Below are 15,733 nucleotides of genomic sequence, written 5' to 3'. Positions count from 1 at the left end.
AATTTGGTAATATTCCTTCTGTTTCTATTTTGTGGAATAGTTTGAAGAGAATTGGTGTTAGCTCTTCTTTGAAGGTCTGGTAGAATTCTGCGCTGAAGCCATCTGGTCCTGGGCTTTTTTTGTATGGGAGACTTTTGATGACTGCTTCTATTTCTTTGGGGGATATAGGTCTATTTAGTTGATTTACCTGGTCCTGGTTCAGCTTTGGTAAGTCAAATCGATCAAGAAAATTGTCCATTTCATTTAGATTTTCAAATTTTGTGGCATATAGACTTTTGAAATAAGTCCTAATGATTGTTTGGATTTCCTCAGTGTCTGTAGTTATATCCCCCTTTTCATTTCTGATTTTGTTGATTTGGGTGGTGTCTCTCTGCCTTTTAGTTAGCCTGGCTAAGGGTTTGTCGATCTTGTTGATTTTCTCAAAGAACCAGCTCTTGGTTTCATTGATTCTTTGAATTGTTTTATTTGTTTCCAATTGATTGATTTCAGCCTTGAGTTTGATTATTTCCAGCCGTCTACTCCTTCTTGGTGTGTCTGCTTCTTCTTTTTCTAGGGTTTTTAAGTGAGCCATTAGGGTGCTTGAATGAGCTGTCTCAAATTTCTTCTTGAAGGCACTTAGTGCTATGAACTTTCCTCTTAGCACTGCTTTCATTGTGTCCCACAAGTTCGGGTATGTTGTGTCTTCATTTTCATTGATTTCTAGAAAGACTTTAATTTCTTTCTTTATTTCTTCCCTGACCCAGCTGTCATTTAGTAACAAGTTGTTCAGTTTCCATGTGTGTGTAGGCTTTTTGTTATTTCTGTTATTGTTGAGGTCCAGCTTTATTCCATGGTGATCAGACAAGATACATGGGATTATTTCAATCTTCTTGTATCTGTTGAGGCTTGCTTTGTGACCCACTATGTGGTCTATTTTGGAGAAGGTTCCATGAGGTGCTGAGAAGAAGGTAAATTCTTTTGTGTTTGGGTGTAAAGTTCTGTAAATGTCTGTTAGGTCCATTTGATTCATGACCACTGTCAGAGACATTGTTTCTTTGTTTAATTTCTGTTTGGTTGACCTGTCCTTTGTTGAGAGTGGGGTGTTGAAGTCTCCCACTATTAATGTGTGGGGATCTATATGTGCTTTAAATTTTATCAATGTTTCTTTCACAAATGTGGGTGCCCTTGTATTTGGGGCATAGATGTTCAGGATTGTGATGTCTTCCTGGTGGAATTTTCCCTTGATGAGTATGAAGTGTCCTTCCCCATCTCTTTTGATTAATTTTGGTTGAAAGTCTATTTTATCAGATATTAGAATGGCTACTCCTGATTGCTTCTTGGGTCCGTTTGCTTGGAAAGTCGTCTTTCAACCCTTTACCCTCAGGTAATGTCTATCTTTGTGTCTTAGGTGTGTTTCTTGTATGCAACAGATTGCTGGGTTTTGTTTACGTATCCATTCTGTTAATCTGTGTCTTTTTATTGGAGAGTTGAGTCCATTGATGTTGAGAGAGATTAATGACCAGTGGCTGTTAGATCTCTTGATTTTGATGTTGGCTGTGGTCATCAGGTTGTGTGCTTGGTTGCTTTTTGTTTTACTGAAGTGAGGTTATTTATTTCCTGTGTTTTCTTGAATGTAGCTAGCTTTCTTGGGTTGTATTTTCCCTTCCAGTGTCTTCTGTAATGCTGGATTTGTTTGTAGGTATTGTTGAAATTTGTTTTTGTCATTGAATATCTTGTTTTCTCCATCTATGAGGACTGAGAGTTTTGCTGGGTATAGTAGCCTGGGCTGACATCTGTGTTCTCTTAGGGTCTGCATGATATCCGTCCAGGCCCTTCTGGCTTTCATAGTCTCTGTTGAAAAGTCAGGTGTGATTCTAATGGGTTTGCCATTATATGTTACTTGGCCTTTTTCCCTTGCAGCTTTTAGTATTTTTTCTTTGTTCTGTATACTTACTGTTTTGATTATTATGTGGCGGGAGGATTTTCTTTTCTGGTCAAATTTGTTGGGTGTTCTGTAGGCCTCATGTATTCTAATTGACCTCTCCTTTAGCTTGGGGAAATTTTCTTCAATGATTTTGTTGAAAATATTTTCTGGGCCTTGGAGAAGGGAGTCTTCTTTTTCCTCTTTACCTATTATTCTTAGGTTTTGTCTTTTCATATTGTCTTGCATTTCTTGGACGGTCTGTGTCAGGAATTTTTCGGATTTAACATTTTCTTTGACAGATACATCGATTTCTTCCATTGTATCTTCTACACCTGAGATTCTTTCTTCCATCTCTTGTAGTCTGTTGGTTATGCTTACCTCTGTAGTTCCTGTTTTCTTCCCTAGATTCTTCCTTTCCATTATTTCCTCCATTTGTGTTTTCTCTAATTTTTCCAATTCTATCTTCAGGTCTTGAGTTGTTTTGTTTACTTCCTTCACCTGTCTGATTGTACTTTCCTGTTTTTCTTTTAGTTCCTTCAACTCTGTTTCTATCATTTCATTCACTGTTTTAAGCATTTCCTTTCTAAAGGCCATAAACTGTTTGGCTGCAGCTTCCTCTATTTCTTTACGGATGGCGATATTCTGTTTGAGATTATCTTCCTCTATGTCTTTACGAATCTTATTTGTTTCCTCTGTTATCATCTTCATGAGCATACTTGTTAGGTCATCTTCTTGGATTTCAGTTATGGTGGGGTGTCCAGGGCTACTTTCCCCTGGGTAACTGGGTTCTGGAGATGCCATATTGCTCTGTCTTTTGTTGCTTGAGCTTTTACGCTGGCCTCTACCCATTGTGTTATCTTAAGTGTTTGGGGTTATTTTCTGGTGGTTCCTGGGGATCCTGTGGTGGAGAGAATCCCATTTGCAGAATGCTGGTTTTTCCTGAAGGATGTCTTCTCAGCTTTTTGGGTATAGTCCCTGGATGGCTGGTGTTTTTTCAGGAGTTGCTCACCTCAGGGATATAGACCTGAGTGGTAACTGTGGTCTCTGTTAGTCGAGAGGGTTCTCCTCTCACCCAGGGAAGTCCTGAGGGCAGCTGCCCTGTTTCTGGGTTTCTTGTTGCAAATTTAATGATCAGCTGCTGTGACCCAGTTGGACATCAGGCGCGCCTCAACTGTTTGTGCTTGTGTCTGGAGCACAGCTGAGTGCTGGCGCCTCGGCCCCACTAGACTGCTAGACTTTTTCTAGGGAAGGATTGGGTGATTTAGGTCAGTACAGTTTCCTTCCTTCCCCGTGGATTCTCTGGAGACAGGGACTCCCAGTGTCTTTTTTTGCCCTGGTGCACACTGCTCAGTGTCTGCCAGCTGACTGGCTGCAGAAACTGCCTGTGCCTGGAGCACAGCTGTGTGATGGCGGCTCAGTCTCTGCCAGCTGTCTGGTGCGCAGAAACTGCCTGTGTCTGCCTTTGTAGCTTTTGGGAGCCCGAGTGGCTCCCTAAGCTGGGTAATTTTCCGGGGACCTTTTCAGGTTGGGGGTGAGCTGAGTGCTCTGAGATCAGACCCGCCGTTTCTATCTCAGGCGGTGAATCAGGCGCGCAGGCAGGCAGGGCTCTGTGCTGGAACCTGGGTCCTTGGCTCTGGCTCTGGGCTGGCTCCTGGGGTGCCCGTGGAACCCGCCCGAGTCTTTTCCAGGGGATGTCTGGGTGACCTAAGGCCGGTCCCAATCGTTTCCTGTACCCTGGGGTTATCTCTCGACTGAAAATTCCAGTCTCTGATAGTGTGGTGCCCACAGTTCAGTCTGGGACCGTGACCAGAGACACTAGCTTGTGGCTCTGGGCTGGGGCTGGGGCTGGCGGCCGGCAGCCAAGCGTCTGGCGGAACCGGGATCTCTTCCGCGGTTTAGCCGGGTGAGTTAAAAGCTGATTGAATCCCCCACCGTGGGGTATCCTCTCACCTGGGAAACACAATGACTGTGTTTTATGGCCGAGAGTTCTGATTGCTGGTCACTGTGCTGATCCTGCTGTGCTGCTGCTCAGAATGAGAGTCCTCCCGGCTCCGCCATCTTGCCCCTCCTCGGCAGGTCTATTTTTAAATGAACAAAAATTGTTTGCCCCTCTCCTTTCCCTTAGAGATAACACCTCATTCTCCTTTTCCCCTACATTTTCCCTTTCTTTTCTTTCTTCCTTTCTTTTGTTCAACATAACTTTCTTCCTTCCTTATTTTGGAGCCAGGTCTCACTGTGTAGCCCTGGCTGGCCTGGAACTCTCTGTGTAGATGATTCTTCTGCCTCTGCCTCCATGGTGCTAGTATACATTATCACTCTTAAATTCTCTATCCCTTTCTTAAATCTGGTTGGTCTTGATCACTTCATTGACCAAAAGGATACTATAGATGTGATATTAGGAAACTTCTGAGATCAAATCATTAAAAGATTATCATCATCATCAATATCATCATCATTATTATTGCTACAACTATGCGTATATGATGGGTGGGGGAAACGTGTGTAGAACAGATGACAACTTTGTGGAGTTAATTCTTTGTTTCCACCTTTACATGGGTTCCAGGAATTAAGCTCATGTTACCATGCTTGCATAGCATTGCCTTAACTTTCTGAAGCACCCCATGAACCTCATTAAAATGTATAGTCTCTGTGTGGTGGGAAAAGAGTTGGGAAGAAGAGCGAGGGTTGGGATCCGTTGTGGGAGAGTAGAGTTGAGAGAGCTGGGAGACGGGACAGAAACGGATGTGGTGGCATCTCTGGGACAGGCTGAAGACCTGTGAATGGGCAGGCTCCTGGGAAGATATGCGGGTGACTCTAACCGAGACTTCTAGCTGTGAGAGATGTGGAGACTGATGTGGTCACCTCGTACTGCCAGGCAGGACTTCTGGTTGAAGGACTTCCACAGAACCTTGGACCCAAAATTTATTTTGCCTACAAGATGTGCAGGGATAAAGATGAAGCAGAGCTCGAGGGAATGACCTACCAATGTCTGGCCCAACTTGAGAGCCTCCCTGGGAGATAGCTAACCCTGACACTATTAACAACACTCTCCTGTGCTTACAGAGAGGAGCCTAACGTAAATGCAGTCTGAGAGACTTCACTCAGCAACAGAGCGATGCTGAGACACACAGCCAAATGTTAGGTGGAGTTCATGGAGTCTTGTGGAAGAGTGGGAGGGAAGGACAGAAGGACCCAGAGGGAACAATAACTCCACAAGAAGGCCAACAGAGTCAACTAACCTGGGCACAAGGGGTCTCACAGAGACTGAAGCCCCAACCAAAGAGCATGCATGGACTAGACCTAAGCCCCCTACACATACGTAGCTGATGGGCAGCTTGATCATCGTGAAGTTTCCCCTAGCAATAAGAGTGAGACCTGTTTCTGATATGGACTCTGTTGCCTGCTTTTGCATCACTTTCTCTTAGCTGGGCTGTCTTGTGTGGCCTCAGTGGAAAAGGATGTGCTTAGTCCTGATGAGACTTGATTTGCTGGGGCATGTTGGTGGGAGAGGGGGCTCCCCTTTTCTAAGAAGAAAGGGAGGGGAAGGGGGAGAAGAGGGAGTGAAGGTAGGAGGAGAGGAGGGGGGAGGGCTGCTATGGGGATGTAAAATGAATGAATGAATGAGTAGATAGATGATTTATAGATAGATAGAGAGAGATAGAGAGATAGAGAGATAGATGAGGGTGGTGGGAAAGCTGGGGAAAAATATAGTCTCCATTTGATTCTTCAAATACATGCTCTTGAGATAAAATGTGAAGATCATAGAATGGCTACTATGCTGCAAGGAAGTCCAAGAAGCTGAATGAAGAAGCTGTATGGAACTAGAGTTACAACAACTATACTGGCTCGGGTACCAGCCACGCATATGAGGGGATCATCTGCTTGGTCCAGGCCCATCAGGTAGGATATCAGCTACTGGAAAGTGAAAGTACAGGCTTACTTCCACCTCCCCTGAGCCATCTCAGCGAACTCTAGGTGCCTGTCTTCCCCTCCACAACTCCTGAACGACATGTCACTGTTAAATAGAAAGAAGCCATCTCTCTGAGCTCTGCCCAACCTTCTTATCTACAAACTAGCAAACATAAGAAGATGGTTCTTTTCTCTACTAGGTTTCAAGCATGGCTTATTGCAGAAACAGGTAACGGAAGCAATGCACACACATGGCTATTTCTCAAGATGCTTAGCCTTTGGAAGGACTCATTTCTCTGGGATCCTCTGCATAGTTCTCCCACAAAGCAGTGCATGGTCAGTAGATCTCCAAGTGTCTACAATTGCATCCATAATGATTCTTTTTTGTAAATGTTTTTCCCTCAGTGTCTGTATACAAAAGGAGAGAAAAGGTCTATTGGCAAATGTCATAATAGAAGCAGAATCCCTTAGTGGCATAAAAATGCCAGCCACAAGATTTTAAGGGCTAAGATGGCAGGGACATCTATTGGCAGACATGTAAGCAGAGGGTGGGGTCAGGTGGAAAAAGTATCTAAATTTCCAAAAGCTATAACTAAAGTAAATTGCCAGAGCGTAATAGGTGGTTTGAGACCTAGCTATTTCCTGGGATTTTCTCTGTGCTTATAGCAGAAAAACAGCAATCTACTTTCTTGACCTCTTTGCCCAGTAAGCGGGTGTTTCTTTTCCAACTAGTCAGGGAAGCAGCTAAGTGCTTGGGGAAAAGCCATAAGAGAGAGTATGTTCCTTTGAACGTGCAATAAAGCTGAAACTTCATTTTGAAAATTAAAAGCCAATTATTGAATAGTTTCTGACACACTTGGAAATTGACCTGGCACTGTATTATAGAGAATTTATTATAGAGAATTTCTATTATAAAATAATAGAAATAATAATGCAATTAAGATAAGAGTGTAAAACTGGGTTATCTTGTGATCTGAATGTTAAATATCCCTCACATGCTCAAGTGTTTAAACACTCGGTTTGGGGTAAGGAACACTGTTGTGGCCTTGAGCAGGTAGAGCCTAGTTAAAAGACACAGGCTAGAAGGGGGTGGGTTTAAAACTTTAGAGCTCAGCCCTGCTTCCTGACCCAGTCTGCCTCCTGATCTACACAAGTGTGAACAAGCAGAAGCACAATCATGCAGTAATAGCCGAGAGCCACATGACGCCTGCCCACCAAATGGACTGTTCCTTCAAGCTCTAAGCCACAGTAAGCCTTCCCTCCCTTCATAGCTTTTTCTTGGGTATCACATCATGGTGACAAAAATAATAATAATTACTATGGAAGACAATTCAATCATTTGTCTTTTGACCTCTTTCTTTTTCAGGAATTTCTTTGCTGATGCTCATTTAAGACAGAGATTTTTGTTGTTAGAATATGTGGTCTCCAGGAAGGGCTGAATGCTCTTCTGATCAATAAACTTGGTCAAGAAATGGTAAATACTAGCTAGAAAGCTGTTTGAATATTTGATTTTGTTGGCTAGTATCATTAAGATTCCACCAGACTTCAGGAGGAATGACAGACACATGGCTGTCTGGCATTGATAAAATATTAGGCTGCTCTGCCGGTTATTTGAACACAATCACTGCAGGTACTACATCCTCCAGTCTGATGAGTGAGCAGCCTCCTAGCTAGTCAGTGAGTGGGTAGCATATACAGCATGAAAACGCTGAATTAAAGGATAATTCACATTCCTGGCGGGACCTGGTACGATGATGTGTGATTCTGTCTCACAACATAGGAGGTTGTAAGAAGTAAAACTGACAGGATGTTTGTTTCTGGAACTTTCTATTTACCCTTTAGGCAACATGTTCCTTCAACAGTGTATACCACACTGTTTGCAGGGAGGGGAGCTATTGGAACTGAGTCTGCTGCCTTCTGGGAAACCACCCAGGCTCTGTTTCTGCACATACACCTATCCCTGACGAGAGCTGTGTGTTGGTCACAGGTGACATGGCCACTCTGACGAGCTGAACACGAACTGCACGCTTCTGGTCTTTCTTTTTCCTGGGATCTCCATGACAGCTTCAGCTTCTCTCATCAGTTCCAGACATGGCCTCATCAAGGGTTGCTTGCAGAGATCTGCATACATGTAACCTATTTTTCTGAGATTTTCCTTGAGATCTTGGTGGACACCTCCCTGATGCTGTCACTCTAGCAAATGTCTCTCCCAAAGCCCTGTAAGAAGTCAGAAGCTGTGTTAGAGATTTTTGAACGCTTAATGTTAAAGAATTCGTCTCTCTTTGATCTCATCTGAACCATTGACTAATTTCAAAGAGAAATCTCTTCTGGGAATGCTCAGGCTGTTCTCTGGCCATCTTTCTTTATCACCCATTCAATTTACTAAAAAAAAAAAAAAAAAAAAAAAAATCTGCAGAGGAAATTCAAATGTGTATTTTTCACTTATAGGATCTGTTCTAGGTTGGATTCATTTAAGAACCTAGAGAAAGAAAAAAATGTTCAATTTCCATAATATCAAAAAGCTTATCATGTTCAGGAATAGCCTGGTTCTATTTAGCAAAGTTTGTTTAAACAAATAAACAGAGATTAGAATGAGGGCCACTGAGATATTCCCAAGAAACATTCCCAAAGACATAATAAAATCAGTAAGTGAAACATCCAATAACAGAAAGATGAGCTATGGCAAAGAGAAAAAAAGAGGAGTTTTATGCAACTGTTTCTCTCAAAACTTGGTTTGCATAGCACATGAGTCATCTAAAACAAAAGTGAGAGAGGGATTTTAGCAATTCTCCTAAACCAATAATTTTTTCCAGGCTATTCTGGGTGTTCTTTGTGTCTCTGAAACATGAATGTTTTCTTCAGAGAAAGCCTTGGGGTGTTGTTTTTTGGGTTTTTTTTTTTTTAGTGTCTGTGTGTGTGTGTGTGTGTGTGTGTGTGTGTGTGTGTGTGTGTACTGATTTTGTCACCTGTTGAAGTCTGCTTGAGTGCAGACACCCATTGAATCAATCCTGAGACACTCTGCAAGGTTTATTAAAAATTAATTTGTAACCTCTTGACAGCTTTTCTGTTCAGGATATACCCTGAGATTCATTTCTACAGTAATTCTCATTTGTAAACTGCATTCGTCTTTCCTAAAGGCAAGAATAGATTGGGGAATCTAATGCGTTTCTGATTTAATGGACTTTATTATGAAGAGAAACTGTATAGAGGTTGTAGTGGGTCAGAGAGCATGTTCCCAGTGAGAAAGAAGAAAAAGAAAACTAGAATGCAGTCAACCCTGAATTCAACTTTTTCACCACAGCAGAGTGAAATGGTGACAGGTAGGGAGTTAACAGAGTGTGACCCAGACTCAAAGATGCTCAACAATGCTGAGCATACATGAGTTTGCTGGGCTCTCCTTAACTGCATGTGATGAGCTATACATACTAGACTTAAAGATGGACATTTCAATGCCCTAGGAGACTATGAGGAAATGAATAGCCATCCTAGATGCCCACCTAAGGACAGTGAAAGTAATATGGGGTAAAATGTGTCCCCTCCCATAGCATAAGTTCTAGGAAGTACCAGGGCTTTATTCCCATTCCCCAGCTAGGAAAGTGATGAAGAAACATGGTTCCAGGTTGTGAAGGACCTATGAGAAATGCAAGATCATAAAGCAAAGAGTTGTGATTAAGCATCAGGGACTTTCAGTGTGGTTTGGGAAAGCAGACAGCAAAAGTGGCTTTAGGAGTCAGATTGCTGGCTCAGTGAGTAAAGGTGCTTACTGCTGACAGTGACCGTCCTGAGTTCAATACCTGTGCCAGGAAGGAAGGAACCAGCTCCTGAAAGTTGTCCTGATGACCCAAACCCTCACGAATGAGGTCCTGAATGTTGAGGTGTGGAGGAGGACCAGGAATGAGAAACGAAGACAAAAGCAAAAGCTGGGACAAGGGTTTTTACATAATGTGTTGTCTTATGCTAAGCAAGTTCAATAAAAAGTACAGCATCTTACATACTGTTTGTAGAGGAGAAAGAAATAGGCCAAGATCAGCAGAAAGCTAAATCAAATATTGTTAGCAAGAAGAACACAGGATATCCCAGACTCAGCTGCCTTAAGACTGATAACCGCAGTTATCAGAGGGGAAAGCAAGGTTCCCAGGAACCAAAAGTGTAACTCCTCAAGGCTCTGCACCCAGCCCCAAACCAAACCTTTTGAAATCTGCTCCTGTGCAGGGACACAGAACTATGTTTTCTTTGTCCGTTCTTTAGGGGTTCTGAGAAAGCTGGGGGTCAGTCTGGCTCTCAACACTCTGAGCTCTGCAAGTGTGTGCATGCAAAATAAATAAATATGTAATGAAATCTTTAAGTGGCTTCAGTTTGGAATGTCCGACTTCCTCCTTTAGGAAGGACTCTGCAGCAGTGTGTGTGACTTTTCACTCAGGTCATCGTGTTGGGGTTTAAAAGCGAAATTAGTTAACTGGCCCCATACCAGAATCTGATACAGGTAACAGCTCTTGTTCATCTCAAATTCATTAATTCTCTAACCACAAGGGAAAATTGCATCTGATAATCCTGTTGGCTCTCCTGGCTAAAGACACAATGAGTTCCTGTGTTTAGTGACACTTGCATTAGTAACTTATCTCATTACTCTGGCTAATCACTTGACCAAAACCAAGTCAAGGAGGAAGGATTTACTTAAACTCACAGTTTGAACGGCGTGATGACACGGAAGTGGTTACAGGTGCAACCTGAGGCTGTGGCAGTGATTTACTTTCTCCCTGTGGACTGAGTTAGAAAGACGGTCAGATGGAAACACAGGTGCACCCTCCAACAGACACGCTCCCACACATACACATGTTCCATGACCTCCCAAAAGAGTACACTACCTGCGGACCCAGTGTTCAAATGAGCCTCAGGGTGGGGGAGGGGTGTAGCATTTTTCATCCAAGTCATAAAAGTCCCCAAAGAAATAAAATGGAGAGGGGGATATAAAATAGAAGTGTGTGTGTGTGTGTGTGTGTGTGTGTGTGTGTGTGTTTTGCCCTTGCAAAGTGGGAAAGCGTCCACACACTCTCTAAAAATGCTTAGTTTTAAACGGTAAAGCAAATATTAGAGTAGAAAGATAGAGCCGAGGCGCAGCTCTCTTCAGGGACAGATGTCTGTTTGGAAACAAAGCCTGGGCGATTTCCCAGAAGGAGACAACTAGACACTACATGGTGGCCCTTGCTGGCTCTCACACTCCCTTCCACCAGCTCCCCACCCCCAAGCACCAACAGTCTGGCATCCACTGTTGCAGTTACACTTAACCAAAAAGTTAAGCAGAGAAACAAGTCCGGTCAGTGGTACATTTTAGTCTGCTAAGCTATGAGGCAAACTCTCACAGTTATTTCACCAGGCCGTAGCGGGAATGTGAAGCATCCTTGTGTCCAGCACTTCCATGCTGCTCATGCTGCCCGTTCACTGACTACTCAGAGTGATGGCTGCAGTGCCACGGTGGCTGTGCTTTAAAAAACAGGCAGAACAGTCTAACATTGCCTGAAAGGTCTTACCTCCTCCCACCTCCTCATCTAGGCAGAGTATCAAAGCAATGTGACATGAAGGGTGAGCGCGGGCCAGGAGGATGGCTCAGGGGGTTAAAGTGCTTACTTCCAAACCTGACTACCTGTGTTCAACCCCTGCAACACACATGGTAGAAGGAGAGAGCTGACTCTGGCACATCTTCCTTTGGCCTCCATGTGTCTCACACACACCCCACCCACCTCCTCACACACAGTAAATGTTTAGAAACTGTAAAGGGTGAATGTCGTCCAAAACCTGTTTGGAAGGCCGCATTCACAGAACTTCCATCACTGAACGGCGTTTCAGTTGCCCCTTTTTAGTATTGATCTGTCCACGTCTTATGCCTATTCTATTGCTTAAGCTTTGTCACAGACATGTACCCCCAGGGTTCACACAGTACTTATGTGTTCAAGTAGACCTGTGGTTTCAGGCATCCTCTGGGGATCTTGGAAGTTATCATTCATGAACAGGGATCTATGTCTATTCACTGCAATGTCCTGATTGGGCTATAGAGCAGTGGAAATATTGGTAAAATCTGTAATTTATGTAATAGTGTAACCCAGTATCAGTTTCTTAGCTGTGACAAATGGATCATCACTTTGCAAAAGGCTGATGCTAAAAGGAGCTAGGACACACATACACAGGAAACCGTGGCTTCAATTTTTCCAATTTTGGCAGACTTAAAATTATCAAGAGAAAGATGGTTAGTCATAGGAGGGGCACCTAAAGGAGTCAGTCACAGGCACAAAAGGTCTCCACTCCAGTTAAAACTGCCAGCACCAGGCCATCAGACCTCCCACAGCCGCACAGAGCTCTGGTCATTGCACACAGGAGTCAGGCTCCTTGCATGGGCACTGCCATCTGTAGTGAGTCTCCAGGCTCCCCGTTCCTCAAGGATAGCAGAGCTGGTCCCAGCACCACCGTCTGCCTTCACTCAGACCTACAGCCCTCAAAGTGTAACCCACACAGCATGAATGTGGGCACACTGAAAACCAAATACGCACAGCGATGCGTGGGCAAAGGGAAAACATGCTCAACAGTTACAAAGAAGCCACTTCATAAGCAGAGATGCCAAGGAACAGGAGGAAAAACTGAAAATGTCTAATTCTCTTTGTCAGACACATTTCAGAGATGTTTCTACTTGTAGACCAGAATCAAGTACCCATGGAATGAGGTGGACCAAGAACAAGCACTCATGGGCCAAGGCACACCAAGAGCAAGCACCCATGCAACAAGGTGGACCAAGAGCAAGTACCTATGGAGCAAGATGGACCAAGAAAGAGCAAGCACCATGGAGGAATGTGGACAGAAATTAACCATCCATGGAGCAAGGTGTACCAAGAACAAGTACCCATGGAGCAAGGTACACCAAGAGCAAGCACCCATGGAGCAAAGTGAGCCAATGACAAAGATCCATGGAGCAAGGTGGGCCAAGAGCAATCATTCACAGAACAAGACAAACCAAAAGCAAGCACCCATGGAGTAGAGTGGACCAAGAGCAAGTACACAAGGAACAAGGTACACCAAGAGCAAGCACCCATGGGGCAAGGTAGACCAAGAACAAGCACCCATGGAGCACAGTCACCAAGAGCAAACACTCATAGAGAAAAGAAAATTAGATGTTGACAAATATTGTTGGGCAGTGAATAACATAAATGCAAAATTGAGTATTTCAAGAGAATTGGTGAGTGACAGATGGAATATTACAGGATTTGACCTGGTAAATTAGAATATAAACATGAGAAAATCTCTGAGAATGTAGAAGAGTGGTGTGATTATGATGTTGTAACAACACAAGTTATCAAGAATCCACATGAATACTCCTGTCTCCCTACATCCCTTTTATGAATCCGCTGAGTTTTGCAAACAGCAGTGATATTTTCTCCCTGGGGATATGCTGTCTTTTTCTTATACATTATATTATCTTTAACAATGTCCTTCAGAATCAATCTGTGGGCTGGGGATGTGGCTCCGTGGATGGGGCACTTCCCCAGCATGCACAGAGTCCTGGGTTCCATCCCCAGCCCCTCATAAAGCCAGGTGAGGTGACACCCACCTGCGATCCCAGCACTACAGATGTGGAGGCAGGAGCATCCATTAACTCTGGGTGGGCTACATTGTAAGTCTAAGGCCAGGACATTGTATCTGAAATCCAGTCTCAAAAAAATATGTTTTTAGGAAAATATGTCTTCTTTAGCTTGGTTATCATTTTTTTCTTCTGTTACAAATAGAGATAGAGCCAGAGATCAACATAAAGGCCGACAAACACAGTAAGATAATATGTACAGAATGGTGTAATGCATACAGATTTTGTGTGTGTACATATATATGATCAGGCTCAACAGTGGCAAAGAAAAGAAGCCATCTCATAAACAGAGACACCACAAGGAACAGGAAAACACTGAAAATGTCTAATTCTCTTTGCAGAAACATTTCAGATATATATGCATATACACCTGCACACAGCATGCAACAGGTGCCGAGATGTGACGTGTGTCCGCATCAGTTAGTGCTTTTCTTCTGTCGACTACTCATGTCAACAGATGTAGGGTGCCATGTGTGCATGTATGGTTTTCCAAGGAAGAACAGGAACGATAACAAAAAAAATGCCCTTATGAGTCTCTAAATATGAGAGATGAAACAAATCTTCTGAATGTATTTCTAAAATTAGGAAGGACATCCGAGGTTAGAAATGAGTTTCCTCTGCCCTCCAAGAGCTTATCATGCGGGCGTTCATTGAGAGATTATTAATGAAAGAATTATCTAGCTAAGTCCATTCAAGAGGAGGGTGTTTCTTAAACACCGATGCTCAAGAGGGAGGTACGATGCAGCCATCCCAAGGTTGGTAAATGATGCAAAAGTGGATGGACATTTTATTTTACAAAACAAATTGCAAAATAATGTAAGTAGAGTATTTTTATTTTAAAGTATTGGAGCTTTTGAGATTTCAAATTTCCCTTTAATGTATCTTTGTGGCTACAGTGCTTTCCCTGCATGCGTGTTTGTGTACCATATGTGTTTGAGCCTGTGGAGGGAGGCTAGAAGAAAGAATTACATCCCCTGTCACTGCAGTTACAGACGGTAGAGTAACAGCCAGATGACTGCTGGGAATCAAACCTGGGTCCTTTGGGTGGACAGTCACTGAGCCACGTCTCCAGCACCTTTAAAAAATTAATTTGTTATGTGCATGTGTGCATGAGTATAAGGCACTCAGAAACCGCAAAGGGCTATCAGATGCCCCAGAAGCTGGAGTTCCAGGTGGTGGTGAACTGCCTGACAAGGTGAATTCAATCCCTCTAAACAGTAGCAAGCACTCTTAACCACTGAGCCATCTCTCCAGTCCCATTTCACGGTGTCTGTATATGTGATTTAGACGCACACATACACAGTTAATATTAAAAAGATAGAAATATAATACTGTCATTTTCTCTGGGAACTAAGGCTCAATCAATGTCTTTGTGTTTCTTTTTTGTTCCTTTATTTTTAATTTCTAATTTCATTACAATACACATGTATTTTTTAAGGCTCAGCTGGCCTCAAACGTGTTATGTGTCCAAAGATGAGCTTAAACTTCTGATCCTTCTGCTGCTTGCTACCTGCTGGAATGATGCTTGACCAGTTTATGTGATGATGGAGACAGATTGAAGGGTGTATGCATGCTACGACTAAGCCACACCCTCACCACACACACACACACACACACACACACACACACACACACACCTGCGCGATATCTATATAAATTTGATTTAGGAATACTAAATGTTCAAAGGTACAAACACCATGTGCAAAAGGCTGAACTCCTTCGGGTCCCGCTGTGTCAGCGTGTGACAGTCAGGCCCCACCCACCTTCCCTACTCTAAAGAGCAGCAAGGAGAAGCTGGGGAGAAGCTGAGCCTTTCCACAGCCTTTCCAGTGCAACTTTTTTTCCTCTCTCTCTTCTTGACACAGGTGCATTATGCTGCTGTCTAAGAGTGAGCAAACATTTTTGTTCTTGCCAATTTTATCTTCCCTTCCCTACTTCAAGAGTCACCGGAACTGAGATTTACGAGTTGCTGGGTGCCATGTGCTGTATTCTTGAGTGTCCCCCTCCGCCCCTGAATTCCACTGTTCTGATCACATCCAGCAGAGCCTCTCAAAGCAGTCTTATATAATTCAAAAGCCTTATGCGACTAAAACGTCAACACAGCTTCTCCAAAAGCCCTCAGCAAACCAGTGTCAAACACGCTGGCGCTGCAGGACAGAGAGTAAATGATTTTTACATGTTGTGTGTGCTTTTATTCCTTAACAAAAGCTAAGAGAGGAGACCATTTCCCCCCCCTCCCCTCTCCCCTTCCCCACACATTTTTCTCTTTCTTCTGCCTCCAGTGCCCTTGAAAGCTG

Source organism: Meriones unguiculatus, chromosome 5 (assembly GCF_030254825.1).
Source record: "Meriones unguiculatus strain TT.TT164.6M chromosome 5, Bangor_MerUng_6.1, whole genome shotgun sequence".
Classification (NCBI taxonomy): Eukaryota; Metazoa; Chordata; class Mammalia; order Rodentia; family Muridae; genus Meriones; species Meriones unguiculatus.
Note: the sequence above shows the minus strand (reverse complement) of the source record.